Source organism: Amblyomma americanum, chromosome 1 (genome assembly GCF_052857255.1).
Source record: "Amblyomma americanum isolate KBUSLIRL-KWMA chromosome 1, ASM5285725v1, whole genome shotgun sequence".
Classification (NCBI taxonomy): domain Eukaryota; kingdom Metazoa; phylum Arthropoda; class Arachnida; order Ixodida; family Ixodidae; genus Amblyomma; species Amblyomma americanum.
In genome coordinates, this window is record NC_135497.1 from 520025201 (window position 1) to 520039976 (window position 14776).

Below are 14776 nucleotides of genomic sequence, written 5' to 3' on the forward strand. Positions count from 1 at the left end.
GACCACGATGGCGAAACTCACCACGGGCCCGAGCGGCAGGCACTGCTATGTCCGAAACCAGCGTCTATTCCTGCGACAACGTGAAGACAGTGCCGAAAATTAGCGGTGATTGCAGGGTGCTGCCGCCGCTGCCGAAATGACAGTTCAGTATAGCAGTGACCAATGCTGTTGTAGCAAAAAAATCGTCGATGATTCCCGCTGTTAGTATGTTGCGGGATACTGTGCCCATGCAACACTGAAAAAGCTCCTGTGTATGTCGTGCAAGGACAATCTCATCCTGGATAACACCAGTTTGGACCATGATGAAACACTGCTCATTTCAGGCATGACAAGAGGAGGATTAAAGTTTTCACGAGATGTCGTAGTGAACGCTGTACTTTATACAGAAATAGTCCTTGACAAATTGAGGAGTGAGCAGTATGCATCCAAATTTCTGGCTCTTCCAAATCAGAAGGAGGTCCTTGTTTCTCTTGTGTCAACCATTCTCCACGATTCTGGAGACCTTGATACGTGTGATTCTGGTCATTCGCCAGAAAAAGTCATGCACCATATTTTGAGAGCTGCTGCCAACACGCTGTTAAATAATCTGTGCAAAACGAAAAACAACACAACAGTGTCGAAGGCGCAGCGAAAAATGCAAACTCTAAAGAGTTGAGGATTGATGACTGTATCGTTTAATGGCAAGTGTTTCTGAGATAGCGGACCGTTCTTGCACACCTGATTACATTATAAAGATAGCTTTCTATTAAGGCATTTTATAATCTGTACATGTTCTTTTCATACTTAGCAACTGCAGCTATAGAACATTTGATAGAACTGTAGTGAGTGGTAACTTGTGTACCAAATTTTTTTCCCTTCTGTATGATGGACATGTAAATGCAAATGGGTATGTTTGTTCGTGTTTCATACAGTATGGCACTGAACAAATTGTACTGGATTCTTGTGTGCGCATCTCACCAAATCACACAACTTGGTGACAGCTATATTCTTTGTGTATGTGTTTGTGAGTGTGAAGTGCTTAAATAAACTCTTTATTCACTGTATTCGTTGCAACTTTTTTTAGAAATCTTGCTGGTTTGTTGTGAAACATCCGTGCAACGTGAAGTAGTATAGAATAACATATGAAGGAAGCTGACAGTCAATGCAACCAAGGAAAGCATAGGGGAATGTTCGATTTTTACTGAAGTGGTTATGAGTGGGAAGTGAATAGTGTAATCAATTTATGGATGCAAGACAACTGACTAGGAAGAATTAAAAAAAAGTCAAAGGAGCTACAACTGGGGCTAGTTGGAAATGCATTCTTGAAGGGGATGATAAGCGCTGTCAAAATACGAGAAGGGACGAACAAACAGGACAAAGCGCTTTCTAGCAACTGTTTATTCTATGAAGAAACATGAATATATATACACATGTTAACGTCAAATCATGCACAGAAGAGGGAAGACCGCACCGCACTGACAAGAGCGATATGAAGAAAGAAATAAAATAGAATAGATACGAACAACACGTGCCTTTACAACAGCCGAAGATTACTTATCTTGAGGTAGTTTAATTCAGTTCTCCCTAACAGCACCGAAGCGGAGCTGACGCATTGCTTATCTGGAGCAACATGCATAGCGAAGGCGTCGATTATTTCGCGTTCCCGCCTGTTCCTGAAGAATACATATTCTAATCAGAAACCGTTAAATACTAATATTACGCTGGCACAAAACACGCAGTATTTTGAGAAATGGGTGCCCGACGGGCAACCGGAAAAACCGCGTGGGGTGAAGCTGACTTCCAGGCCCATCTGCTGTGTGTGACGTCACGGACGCGTGCGGAGGCCTTGAGCTAGTCTAGGTGGTATTGAGGGTGCCACCAGCACGCCGAGATCACTGAACAGAGGAAGCGGGATCAAAAGGAGAAGGTAGCGAAAACAAGATGGAGTCACCCAAATCTGGCGATTCGCCGAAACAGCAGGCACCTGGAGCTCGCGCGTTTGAAGCGCGAGAGCCCATTTTCTGCTATAATTGCAACAAGGAGGGTCACATCTCAGTGAATAGCAAACAGCAAAAGATGGCGTTCGCGTGCATGCTAGAGTCGGAGGAAAACCTTAAATTGCTGGAGCCATACATGCGGGACGTGGTTATAAATGGCAAGAAATTCAGGGTACTGCGGGATTCAGTGGCTACCATGGATGCTGCTCATTCCTCCTGTGTTTCCTCCACGGACTACACCGGCGAATGCGCCTGGATTAAGCAGGTCGGCGAAGAACAGAGCGCATGCTTGCCTATAGCGAAGGTGACCCTAGAGGGGACTTTTGGCAGGCTAGACACAGAAGCGGCAGTTAGCGCAAACTTGCCGACACACTTGCCCTACCTGCTTTCGAACAAATCCGAGCAGCTGCTGAAAGAGAAAAGTCTCTCTTTCACATCGGGCTTGGCTTGCATGGCGCTAACACGTTCTCGAACGCGAAAGCTAGCAAAGAAACTCGACTGCGCTCCGATAAATGAGCAGGCACCGAACCACTCTCCCGACCAGCCGGGGGATCCTTGCAGAAAAACTGATCCGTCAAAACCGCATGACCATGACCATGAAGGTGTTCCCGAACAAGCGGTAGCTCATGAAATCCAAGGAACTGCCGATTCCATAGAGAATGGGGCAACAGGAACCAACGCGAAGGGTTCGACATTAACACCTGCTTCGACTTGTTGGGAGCAGTTGACTTAGGTTGATAGGAAAGCACTTATTGCAGAGCAGAAAAGCGACCCATCGTTAAGAGCTCTAGGCAGTAAGGTGAGCGTTGGAGTCGCCAGAAAGAACATCAGCTTTTATGAGAAATCAGGCCTTCAGTACCGGAACTTCAGTACCGGAACTACTGCGACTCAAAGGGACGCGCATATGAGCAACTCCTAGTGTCTGAGAAGTACCGGCGGCAGCTTCCAGAGCTCGCACACGGAAATGCATGGGCGGGCCACCTGGGCATAAAGAAAACAAAAGCTAGATTAGCCCTCGAATATTACTGGCCTGGCTGCTGGAAAGCTGTGGAGCAGCTTGTTAGATCTTGCGACACCTGCCAGCGGGTCGGCAAGTCGACGGATAAATGGAAAGCGCCCATGACACTAGTTCCCATCATTACAGAGCCCTTTCAGCGTCTTGTAAGAGATACTGTCGGCCCGCTGCCAGCGTCCACCTATGGTTGTCGCTACATTCTGACCTCACTGTGCGTGGCAACTAAATTTCTCGAGGCCATTCTCTTGAAGGAGCTAAGTTCCGGATGTGTTGTTGACGCCCTTTTGTCTATTTTCTCTCGCGTGGGGTTCCCTGCAGAGATGCAAAGCGATAACGGGAGCGTGTTCACAAGCTGCTTGACAACAACGTTCTTTGAACGGTGTGGGATTAAAATAATCCGCCGTTCCATTCAGCAACCTCAGTCAAATCCAGTCGAGTGTATGCACTCATTGCTAAAGCGGATACTTGGGTCTTTGTGTTTTGAGCATAAGGGAGATTGGGAAGGCTGCATTCCAGCAGCACTCTTTGCAATGAAATCCGTCCCCCACGAAAGCACAGGATTTAGCCCCGCTGAACTAGTCTACGGGCGTGACTTGAAGACCCCATTGCGCATGCTAAGGGAGTCATGCGAGGGTTACGGAGAGGATCCCTGTGTAGTGCAATACGTCCTGAAACTTCAACTGAAGACTTGCGAAAACCAAAGGCTTCGTGGAAGCAAATGTCAGAGTAGCGAAGTCACTGTCTAAAGTGTACTACGACAAATCGGCAAGCAAGCGCACCTTTCAACCTGGTGACCAGGTGATGTTGCTGCGTCCGTCAAAAAGAAACAAGCTTGAGGTGCAATGGAGAGGGCCAGCTAAGGTGGTGTCCAATCTTTCGGATATCAACTATGAGGCCAAATTTAAGAACAAACACAATCGGATAATCCACAATAATTTGATGAAGCCTTATGTGCAGCGTCAGGCCATGGTTAACATGGCGCTGAACATGCCAGAGGAAGAGATCTCGGACATACCTTATGTCCCTCAAGAGGACGAGCAAGCAGCGAATGAGCTGCTAAATTCAATCGACAGAGAGCCGCGTTTGACGGAAAGTCAACGAGGAGACATGAAAAACGTCTTCCGCGACTTTGAGGCGGGGTTTTCAAACAAGCCAGGAAAAACAACCCTCATCGAACACCACATTCAGCTCTCAAGCGAACACCCGATCAGGTAACATACCTAGGAGTACGTTTTCCTATTTCGGCCAGGATAAGTAAGAGCGAGTGGTGTAACGTACCTTGACTCTAGGTATTGGTGCGGGCAGAATTGAACGCCACGTCGGCCAAATCAAGTCACCTATTCCCGTACCGCGTGCCCTCTAAACACCAACTTGATTTGATTTAGCGAATTTTTTTTTCCCGATCCAAGTGCGCCTCGAGCGGGAGCACACGCCTTGGACAGGTTCCCTGTCAATACTACTCGTCGGGAGACACCATGTGTTCATTCAGGCAAAACATTTGATCTCTTCAAGTTATAGTTGGTTTTTGCTACGTGCAGTTTTGGCCCTGAGATTTGGTCTGGCGGGATGAGTGGGCTCTGGGGCACGTGCTTTTGTCAGGAGTGGTATGGCGTCTGTGATCCCTTTTGGCTAGCATTGCAGAGAATTTCCCAAAACGGCCATCTGACGAGGGGAAGCGATGCTGAGCTTCGGCACTGAAGGTCATCACAAGACTCCCAAAGAGCATCTGGTTCCTGGCACGCCCACTCAGCCGAACTACGTGCGAGCAGTTCATCTTCCGGGCGCAATATCTGGCGGCGGGGGTGCTGTCGTGCTCGCGCTTCCTTCCTGCTGTGGAATTCGGCGATGTGGGGCATGGGGAGGAATTCCCTGAAGACCACCGCGAGGGTGGGTGAGCCCTCTGGGGGAGACGTGACTGCAGGACTGCCAGAGGGAACGACGACAATAGCGTCCCCACGTGTTCGAACAGGAATGCCGGAAGCAGCGACGATAGCGTCCCCATAGTGACGATAGCGTTCAACAGGAATGCCAGCGACGACCATAAGCGTATTCGTTCCGGTCCTCGCCAGGACGAAGTGCGGTATCAGTGTGGTTTCCTTCAGCCACGCTGGATTTGAACAATCCGCCTTTTTCACGACGCGACTGCGCATGCGCCCATCCCCTGGCGGCGGTGTCGCGAAACATATTGGAAGGGTCGCTCGCTCCACTCGAGACCGGTCGTGGAAGTGTAAACAAACCGGCTTCCTACGCGGGGTGCGTTGCTGCAGCCGTTGGGCGTTCAGCGCGACGCATTTGGCGATACCTACGAAATGTGTTGCATACGGCAGCAATGGCCAATATGTAAAGGGAAGTAAACTCGGATTTTTTCGCTTTCCGAGCGCTTCCTGGGACAGCCTTCGACGCGAAGCGTGGATAAAAGCAGTTCGCCGGCTCGACGATCGTGCCGCCCTTGGGCACCGTCAAGCACGTCAAGACTGTGCGGGAATCACTTTGTGACAGGTACGGATAAGGTACTGTGTTTAAATGCGTGTGCAGTCTATCACGAAGTGTTTTATTCATGGGCAGGAAGGCCTCGAATGTCACCGCGGCACCCAGACTTCTTTCCGACGCTTTTTGCTTTCTCAAGCAAGAAGGCCAAATGGGCAAGTGCTGTGAGCCGCTTTCAACGCGCGATGGAGCGGGCAACGAAAAAGAAGCTACGAGAGCATTCACGCATGGTGCTAAAATTTTGTCATAATCTCCTATGGAAATTTCCTTGTTTATGCCACTACACCCTGGCCAATCCCCCCGTGTGGGTATGTGCCATGTATTAAGAGGCAGAAGAAGAAGAAGGTGCGTTATGCGTGTGTTCGAACCGTATCCATGATGAAGAGCTCTGCGTGGTATCGCTGGAATGGATTAATGTGCGCCTCTCGCGCTCGTCTTTAGGGACGCGCATGCTTGTTTCACCTATGCAGCGGTGTGTTGTGGGAAAATACAGTGAAATGCTAGCAGAGCTGCTTTGTTGCTAGTACGCTTGTGCTTTTATAGCTCGTGTAGCTATTCTGCAGCGCTTGAGCACAACGATTGCTTGTGAAAACTGTTGTCCCCAGTCGTTTTCTGTACTACGGCGTGCACGATGTAGTATCCATCTTTCATGAATGGCAGGCATATACAGCGGAAAACGCCAACCTCACTGATCGGGGATATTTCATTGAACATTATGTTCCGAATGTAGCCTTCATCTCTGAAGCGGCGGCCCTTGCTAGCTGGTGTTCGCATCGCATGCCGGATGATCGGAGATACTGAAGAATTTGCTTTTCAGTGGGCACTACAGCCTGCCTCGGACTTCGCACCAAGCCATCAGTCAACCCTAGAAATTCTCCAGGTACCAGGTGCTGCCCAGGACACGCCATCGTTGACAGATTCCAACAAAACGTGCTCCGCAGCGGCACTGAGTCCGGCCGGGTTGGGCGCGCAGTACCCTACCAGTGAGCTTCCAGCGTTGTACGCGAGGTGGCAGCACAGGAAAATGAAAAAGGCGGATTGCCCGATTGTCGCATCTGCGACAGAGCCTCCGCGTTCCGGTCACCAGTCAAGCTCTTTCGACACCTGCGGGGAGACAGCCTGCATTCCTGTGTCATGCAGGTGCCCTCCGGACGCACGTGCGCGGCCACCTGGAAGCCGCGGGGACAACGTGACCGGGTCCTGTTCCCTTTCCCTCGACCGAGCTGCGAGAGAACATCAGGACCGCCCTGCCGTGGATGGTACAATCAGTGCCATCGTGTGATTGGACATCATTCTTCGAACTGTATTGCCCAGCTAGGGATCTGGGGAATACGAAGAGTATTTAAGGAGTTGCTGGTTTGATGCCAGAGAGACCCTCCTTCTTGAGAGGTATCAGAGACTGCCGACTCCTAAGACGCTCTCTTTACTGAGAAGCACTCTCAGTTGCCCGTACTTGTACATAATGTAAATAGTCCTTGTATAAAGTTTTCCAAGTTTTCTTCCTCCGATCGTCCTCGTCTCTTCTCCGGCCCAGTCACGCTACCTGAATCCCAACAACTGGTGGCAGCGGTGGGATGATGCTACCTCAAGCCCAACAGTTTCTAGCGGACACTCTCACGATGGAGGAAGTCCTCTGGCAGCGGTCCACCGCGTACGACCAGCCAGTCTTTGCTGCTTCTGTTACGGAGTCCCTCCCGGCTTTCAACAGCAATACCGACTTCCTCCGCGACTTGATCCGTGCTGTCGTCCGTGACGAGCTAGAGAAGATTTGTGGTATGTCGCAGCCAGCGGCCAGCTCCCTTATGAGTGTTACCCGCGAAGAGGTGCAGCAAGCTATCAGGCCTCCGTTACTACGCGGCGAACCACAGCCAATCCAGGCTGACAACTGCCGCCCGACATACGCTGCAGCTCTGCGACGCCCTGCCCCAAATCATCGGCATTTCCACTGCCCAAACAGACTACTGCCGCCCGACATATGCTGACGCTCTGCGACGCCCTGCCCCAAAACCAGCGGCACTTTTTCCAACCCATCACGACGTCCTGCTACCCTCCGTGCATCCAGTGCAGCACCACATCCCGAATTATCGACAATCCCTGCGCAGAGCGGACGTCTGGCGTGGCCCTGACCGCCGGCTTTTGTGCTTCCACTGTGGGGAGCACGGTCACCTGTTCCGCCGGTGCCCATATCGAGAGCTTGGCCTGCAGGGCTTTTCCTCCGATGCGCCAAGGGCCCGATTTGGCCAACGGCCCCGTGAGATCGAAGAGTACGTGACCCAGCAACCTCTGTGGTCCATGGTGCGCCGTCAGTCCCGAGCACCGTCCCCTCGCCGATCATCGTTTTCACCGATAGCGCAGAACTCCTCGCGAGCGAGAGCGCATCTCTCGCCCAGTCCTCTGCGGGAAAACTGAGGGCAGCGCCGTCGGGGGCGTGGTCGCTGGATATCGACGCTGTAAAGACCCCCTGACGACGCTGACATCCGATGATAGAGCTTTGACGACATCGACGACAGCAGCTGAACTCAACGGCCGCTTCTCACTCGACATACCCGTGCTTCTCGACGGTCACAGCGTTAGCGCGTTGGTGGACAAGGGAGCGGAGTGGCAAATTGGCAGCGCTTCTAAAGAAAGTTACAACGCCTTGCTCTGGCGTGCAGATATACGAACGGCAGGGGGCCATATCATTACTCCGCTTGGACAGTGCACGGCTAGGGTCCATATCAGCGACTCGACGTTCATAGTTAGCTGCCTGGTGCTCCGCGACTGCTCTCGTGACCTGATTTTGGGCGTAGATTTTCTCCGTCAGAATGATGCTATTATCTTCCTGCGGTACAGAAACCACGACACCTCCTACGTTCGTCAACGCAGCTCCGTCCTTCGTATTGCAGCTGAAAGTATCTTGAACCCGACCCTCTGCAGTGTTTTTGAAAGCATCGAATGCGATGATGGGCTACGTGATGGACCTGTAGTCGCCGAGGGCAACCTTTCCTTGCGGCGGACACACGGCAGTTCCTAACAAAAATTTCTTTTGTGATTACTTACAAACTCTTTTAAATTTACTCAATAGAATGTAATGTGTTTGTTTTAGATCTGTACGGAATTTTTGTTCAGAGTTTCAATAACTAATTGGCCACCGCAGTGTTACACGAACCAGGCTAACGTCCTTTAAAAGAAACACTGTAATGGCTAGCTTTAAAAACTCTTGAAGAGTGCTTAGAAACCCTGTTGAGTACACTTGTTTTATTGTAATGTGCTCCTTTTGAGTCTTTATAGAATTGGGGTACAATGTTTCAATAACTAATTGAACACCGCATGGATATAGGAATACGGGTAATGTCCTTTAATAGAAATACTCTAATAACTTCCTTTAGAAATTCCTTGAGAAATTGTTTAGAAGTCCTTTTGAGTGTACTCGTTAGATTGTAATGCAATGCTTTTGAATCTGTATAGAACTTAGGTACAGTGCTTCAATAGCTATTTGGCCATCGCATAGTTATTGGAACGCGGCTAACGTCCTTTAAAAGGAACACAGTTATGACTTGCTTTACAAACTCCTTGAAAAGTTTGTTTAGAAACCCTTTTAGTGCACTTCTCTCATTGCAATGTGCTGCTTTTGAATGTGTATAGAATTTGGGTACAGTGTTTCAATAACTAATTTGCAACTGCATTTTTATTGAGACACGGCTAATGTCTTTTAAAGGAAACCCTGTAACAACTCTATTTTGAAACTAGTTAAAAGAATTTTATAAAAACCTATCTGAATGCATTCATTTCATTGCAATTTGACGTTTTCCTTTCTGTATAAGATTTGAGTAATGAGTTCGATCATTAAATAGCGGCCACATTCCTACAGAGCTCAGCTAGTGGCTTTCCAAGAGACGCACTGTCATGACTCTTTTCAGAAAGCTCTTAGGGAATTATATAGGAATCCTTTTTCACACTCTTTTAGTTGCAGCGTGTTGCTTTTGTGTCTGCAAAAAAATTCTGTCAATCAGTTGGCCACAGCATTGCTATGGAATGGGGTTACACATTGATATCTATTTCCTGGTGGGAAGGAAAAGAGCCCATAAGAGCATGATGTAACAACAGTTAATGCTGTAAGCAAGCAAGGAATACAGACCAACAGCCCACCATATGCAATCAAGTAACTTTATTTAACGTAGCAACTTCTACAGTAGCTTATAAAATTAAATGGTTGTAGCCCCTGCCGATCATAAGTAATTCGCAGCAATTGTGATGAGAATTGCTACGAAATGTGGCACGTGAGCAGTACCAGCACATTTTTATCTGAAACACGTAATTTTAGATAAAACTTATTTTCCACGACACATGTGCAACAAAGATCACATCTTTAACAGCATGTTTTCATAAAAAAAACAGCGGAGTACCTACTCAAATACTGCCTAGCCTTCCCCCTTGAATACCTCTTGGTATGACCCTGCCTTAATTGTGATACATTTATGCCCTTCGAAAACATCTTCGACAGTAGTTCGTCTGCTTGGGTTCTTGAGATAGTTGTGGGAAAGATGACGCCAGCCAATATTTTTAACTTTACCCAACGTTTCGGGACCAACTGGGTCCCATCTTCAGGGTTGACTAAAGTGTGCCAGCAGCAGCGGGTTGCTGCCTTCGCTCTCCCTTTGTTAGCACGTGGCGCAGTCCAATAACGTACGCGGAGGGGAGCGTTCCTGGAGTCCTGTTCATCGTCGCCTTTGTGAGACGGATGTAATATGACTCCACATGTCGCCTCTTGAACAGGTTTGCCTCCACAGCCAAGACGCTCACCTCCTCGAAGGCTATCCGGTGGTCGGCGCGCTCGCGTTGTTAGCCGGGGGGTTGCATTGTGAATTCATTAGCCGGATGTCAAATCAAATCAAATCCTTTTATTCAGCATTTTATTCTATAATAAGCCAGGAAAATACACTGGGACAGGAACAAAAAGCTACTATCCTAGTAGCTTGACGGGTTTCCTGCCCCTGTCTTGGCATGGGTAGCAGACAACAGGCACTTATGTAAAAAACTTAAATAACGCCATAATCATACACGCGCTCAAACACAACATCGCATAAGTCATTTACAGGTCAGATTAACAACAACAATAAGACAGAAAACATAAAAAGGATAGAACATTCAAATGCACATTTGTGTCAAATACAGTCTTTGCCACTCCGGAATCATAAAAAAAAATAGCAGAGTTACATGCTTTGTGATATGAGGAATTCTTTCCATTTTTTCTTTGAGATGTTACATAGGTCAATATTATTCGCTTCCAATAGATTAAGGTACTTCGGTATGTGGTACTGTAGTCTGTGTAGGCCATAATTTGTGCGTGAAAAGGGAATTGACCAGAATTCTCTTTTTCTAATGGGATAGGGTGCTTCTGGACTTTTCCTGAGATTACAAAGCTTTACAAACGTGACGCTGTCATCTTTTATGGCTTCTTTGTATTTCATAATGAGGTTAAATTGGTGGACATGCTGTAAAGGAAGCACATTAAAGGAGGAAAATAGTACTTGTGTATGGGCATCATAGGGAGCATTTGCTACGTGACGAATGGCTTTCTTCTGCAGAAGACGCAATTTGTTTATGTTGCGTTGGCTTGTGTCAGTCCAGATAAGGCTACAATAATTGATATGGGGGAGAAACAAGGAATTATAAAGCATAAGTTTAATTTTCACTGGAAACATGTGCCGGAACCGAGAAAGCAAACCTGTAGCTTTCGCTAGCTTTCCTGCCACATGGTCCACGTGCGTATTCCAACTTAAGTTATGATTAAAGATTACCCCTAAGCTTTTAACTTCACTTGCTAGTTTTATTTCCTCTGATCCAAGCTGCATGTTGAGATCCCTAGTAATATTTTTTTGCACCGGCGCAAATAACAGAGCTTTTGTTTTGCTAGTATTAATTTCTAAATTCTTTGGTGGAGGTTTTTGTTTCACCGATGTATGAAGCCGGGCGCTTTGAATATAGGATTTTGTAAACTTTGGGGCTGAATTTTGTAAATTTTTGGAAGGGATCTTTAAAATTCAGGCCAAACCTCTTTTAGGGGTAGATCGGGTGCAGGGCTTGAGAAATATATTGTCAAAAAATGTTGCGCGCCTTTCGTGCACGCGCTTCTGTCTTGTGTTGTTCTGGCGATAAAGGGATTAGGCAAAGCTCTGCCAAGATATTTACACGCAGGTGAAATGCACCCTCAACCAGCTGCAATCACGACGGAATGGTGAAACGCAGCTTTGCCAGTCCTCAGCGCTGCACCGAACTTCTGCCCCTAGGACGGGCCGCGAATCCGTGGTAAAAGTGTTTTTGCTATGCAGGAAACGTGACTTAGGAAGTTTTGGAAAGGTTCTGCTAATACTGCACCGAATTATTGTCCTGCAGTGCGTCGTGTGCTTGGTCGACAAACACCGTTCGTGGTAGAACACGTGCGCAATGTTTATGCTATATATATATAGAACGCTACGGGAAAAAGGCCCATTTTTTGCCGTAGCAAAATAGGAAAATATCGACGCAAACACAAATCAACACGAACTCAAAAAATGGTCAGTGCAGTAATTTCGGCGATGAACAAGGCTATTCCTATTCGCGCTCGTTAGTAGTGAGATCTGATCATATTTTGTCGTTCATCGAGGAAAAACATTTTATTTACAGATAATTGTAGGACTTGTTGATCCAGTTTCCGGAGATTTCAAGCGATCGCAATAGCAATGACGTTGTTTTTTGCTCGAAAAAGAAAACGAATATATATATATATATGAAACGCTGAGTTCTGCCGAATTCTTTCTCGAGAATAGTGGTCAATTCAGCGGTTCCTTTTGCGGTTCCTTTTGAAAATGTAATGCTATATGTTTGCATTCAATTATATTTAGCGTGCTCATATGCAATTTGGTTTAAAATTTTACCGCGTTTTTACCGCGAACAGAGCGAACTGATACAGTGAAGACAGAAAATAATCTATATAACATTTGGCTCATAAAGAAGTCTTACCGAAAGAATTCATAGATAATTGCGAATGGAGCAAATTCATTCAGCGAAGGAGCGAAACAATATTCTAAAACAAACTAACTATGAAGTCTTACAGAGGAAATTCTGTTGAATTTGCTTTGACTGCGAACGGAGCGAGTTCATATAGCGAAGACACAAAAGAAGCTGTATAAAGTTCGACTCATTTTGAAGTCTTACTGGGCTTGTTCGCTAGAATCAGTTTTGGCTCAGAACAGAGAGAGTTTATATAACAAAGGCACAAAACAAGCTCTATAAAATTCGACTCATTATGGAGTCTTGCAGAGGCAATTCTATAGAATTTGTTTTGACTGCGAACGGAGCGAGTTCATATAGTGGAGGCACTAAACAAGCTCTATAAAATTTGACTCATGACCTCCTGTTGAGCCAATTCTATAGAATTCCTTTTGACTGCGTACAGAGCTAGATTTTATTCTAAGGTCTCGTTAAAGATTAAACAGAATACTTAATGAGCTGGCTCGATAGGCAGCGAGTTCCTATAGAGATCTTTTAGAATCATTAGGCTTCCTATACAAGTTGAAAAACTTGATATTCATTTTTGTAATAAAACTTAAAAGGAGGACGCCGACCAAAAGTAAAAAACAACAAAATGACGTTTCGGCTCCAGTACGGGACCCTTGTTCACAATGAGAAGGATTAGAAAGTGCATCAGGATTAAATACGTTTGAAAAGAGGGCGCAGGGAGCGAGCGTATACAGGAGTTAGATATCCAGTGTTGCGATTGAGGGTGCGATTAGTCGTTTGAATGAATAATGATTCGAGGTGAAGGCGACGGTACAGATTCTTTTCAGTTGACTGGGGTAGGGCACACGTGCTGGAAACTGAAAAGAATCTGTACCGTCGCCTTCACCTCGAATCATTATTCATTCAAACGACTAATCGCACCCTCAATCGCAACACTGGAAATCTAACTCCTGTATACGCACGCTCCCTGCGCCCTCTTTTCAAACGTATTTAATCCTGATGCACTTTCTAATCCTTCTCATTGTGAACAAGGCTCCCGTACGGGAGCCGAAACGTCATTTTGTTGTTTTTTGTTTTTTACTTTTGGTCGGCGTCCTCCTTTTAAGTTTTATTATGATCATCCCCGACCAGACGAGTTTTCGTCCAACTCTCGACTTCATTCCAAGTTCACGTTGCCCATGTCCCCACAAGGAAACTTCGGCATGCGCTGGTTAAAGTCAAAGACGTTCTCCCCAAAGAAAAGTATCCTGGCGTTGTTTACAGCGTCCCGTGTTCTGATTGTGACAGCGTCTACATCGGCGAGACTGGTGATTTTAATAGACGCCTAAAAGAACATTGTAATGACGTTAAAAACAAAAAAGTGAACTCTAATGCTATCGCCGAACACTCCGTATCAACTGGCCACGATATTGACTGGGGTGGGGCACACGTGCTGGCAACTGAAAAGAATCTGTACCGTCGCCTTCACCTCGAATCATTATTCATTCAAACGACTAATCGCACCCTCAATCGCAAAACTGGAAATCTAACTCCTGTATACGCTCGCTCCCTGCGCCCTCTTTTCAAACTTATTTAATCCTGATGCACTTTCTAATCCTTCTCATTGTGAACAAGGCTCCCGTACGGGAGCCGAAACGTCATTTTGTTGTTTTTGTTTTTTACTTTTGGTCGGCGTCCTCCTTTTAAGTTTTATTATGATTGTCCCCGACCAGACGAGTTTTCGTCCAACTCTCGACTTCATTCATTTTTGTAAGACCCACAGGACCTTAAGAACCTAGACTTAACCCAACCAACACTCTGCGACCTACATAGTAAACACCCCACCCCCGGGGCCACCCAAAAGCTTCAAAATCCGTCCACTCTAAAAAAAAAAGCATGCACCCAGTCCACCACCAAGGTCTACGCGCAGCAAGAGCCCAACCACTACACAAACTTCATAACAAGGACACGGAGGGTGTGTAGATTCTGCAGAACACACCACTCAGCCGGCCTTTGCCATTAGCGCAATCGACCACAATCTCTCACCCCTAGCCGCTGTATCGGTCCTAACATACACATGGCTAGAAGCCGAAGAAACTGCAATTGCGCTTGCGATCTCCTCCACCACTGCCACCCTCATATTTAGGAATTCAAAAACCGCGATCAGAAACTTCACGAAAGGGCGGACGCATGCCATCGGCCATAAAATTCGCAATTCCTCTCATCCCCCCCACTATACCCATTCAACTCATATGGGTCCCCGCGGGCCATGCAGGCAAAGAAGCCGCCCATGGCATCGCTCGAGTGTACGTCAGCCGAGCAGGGCAAGCCGCCAAGC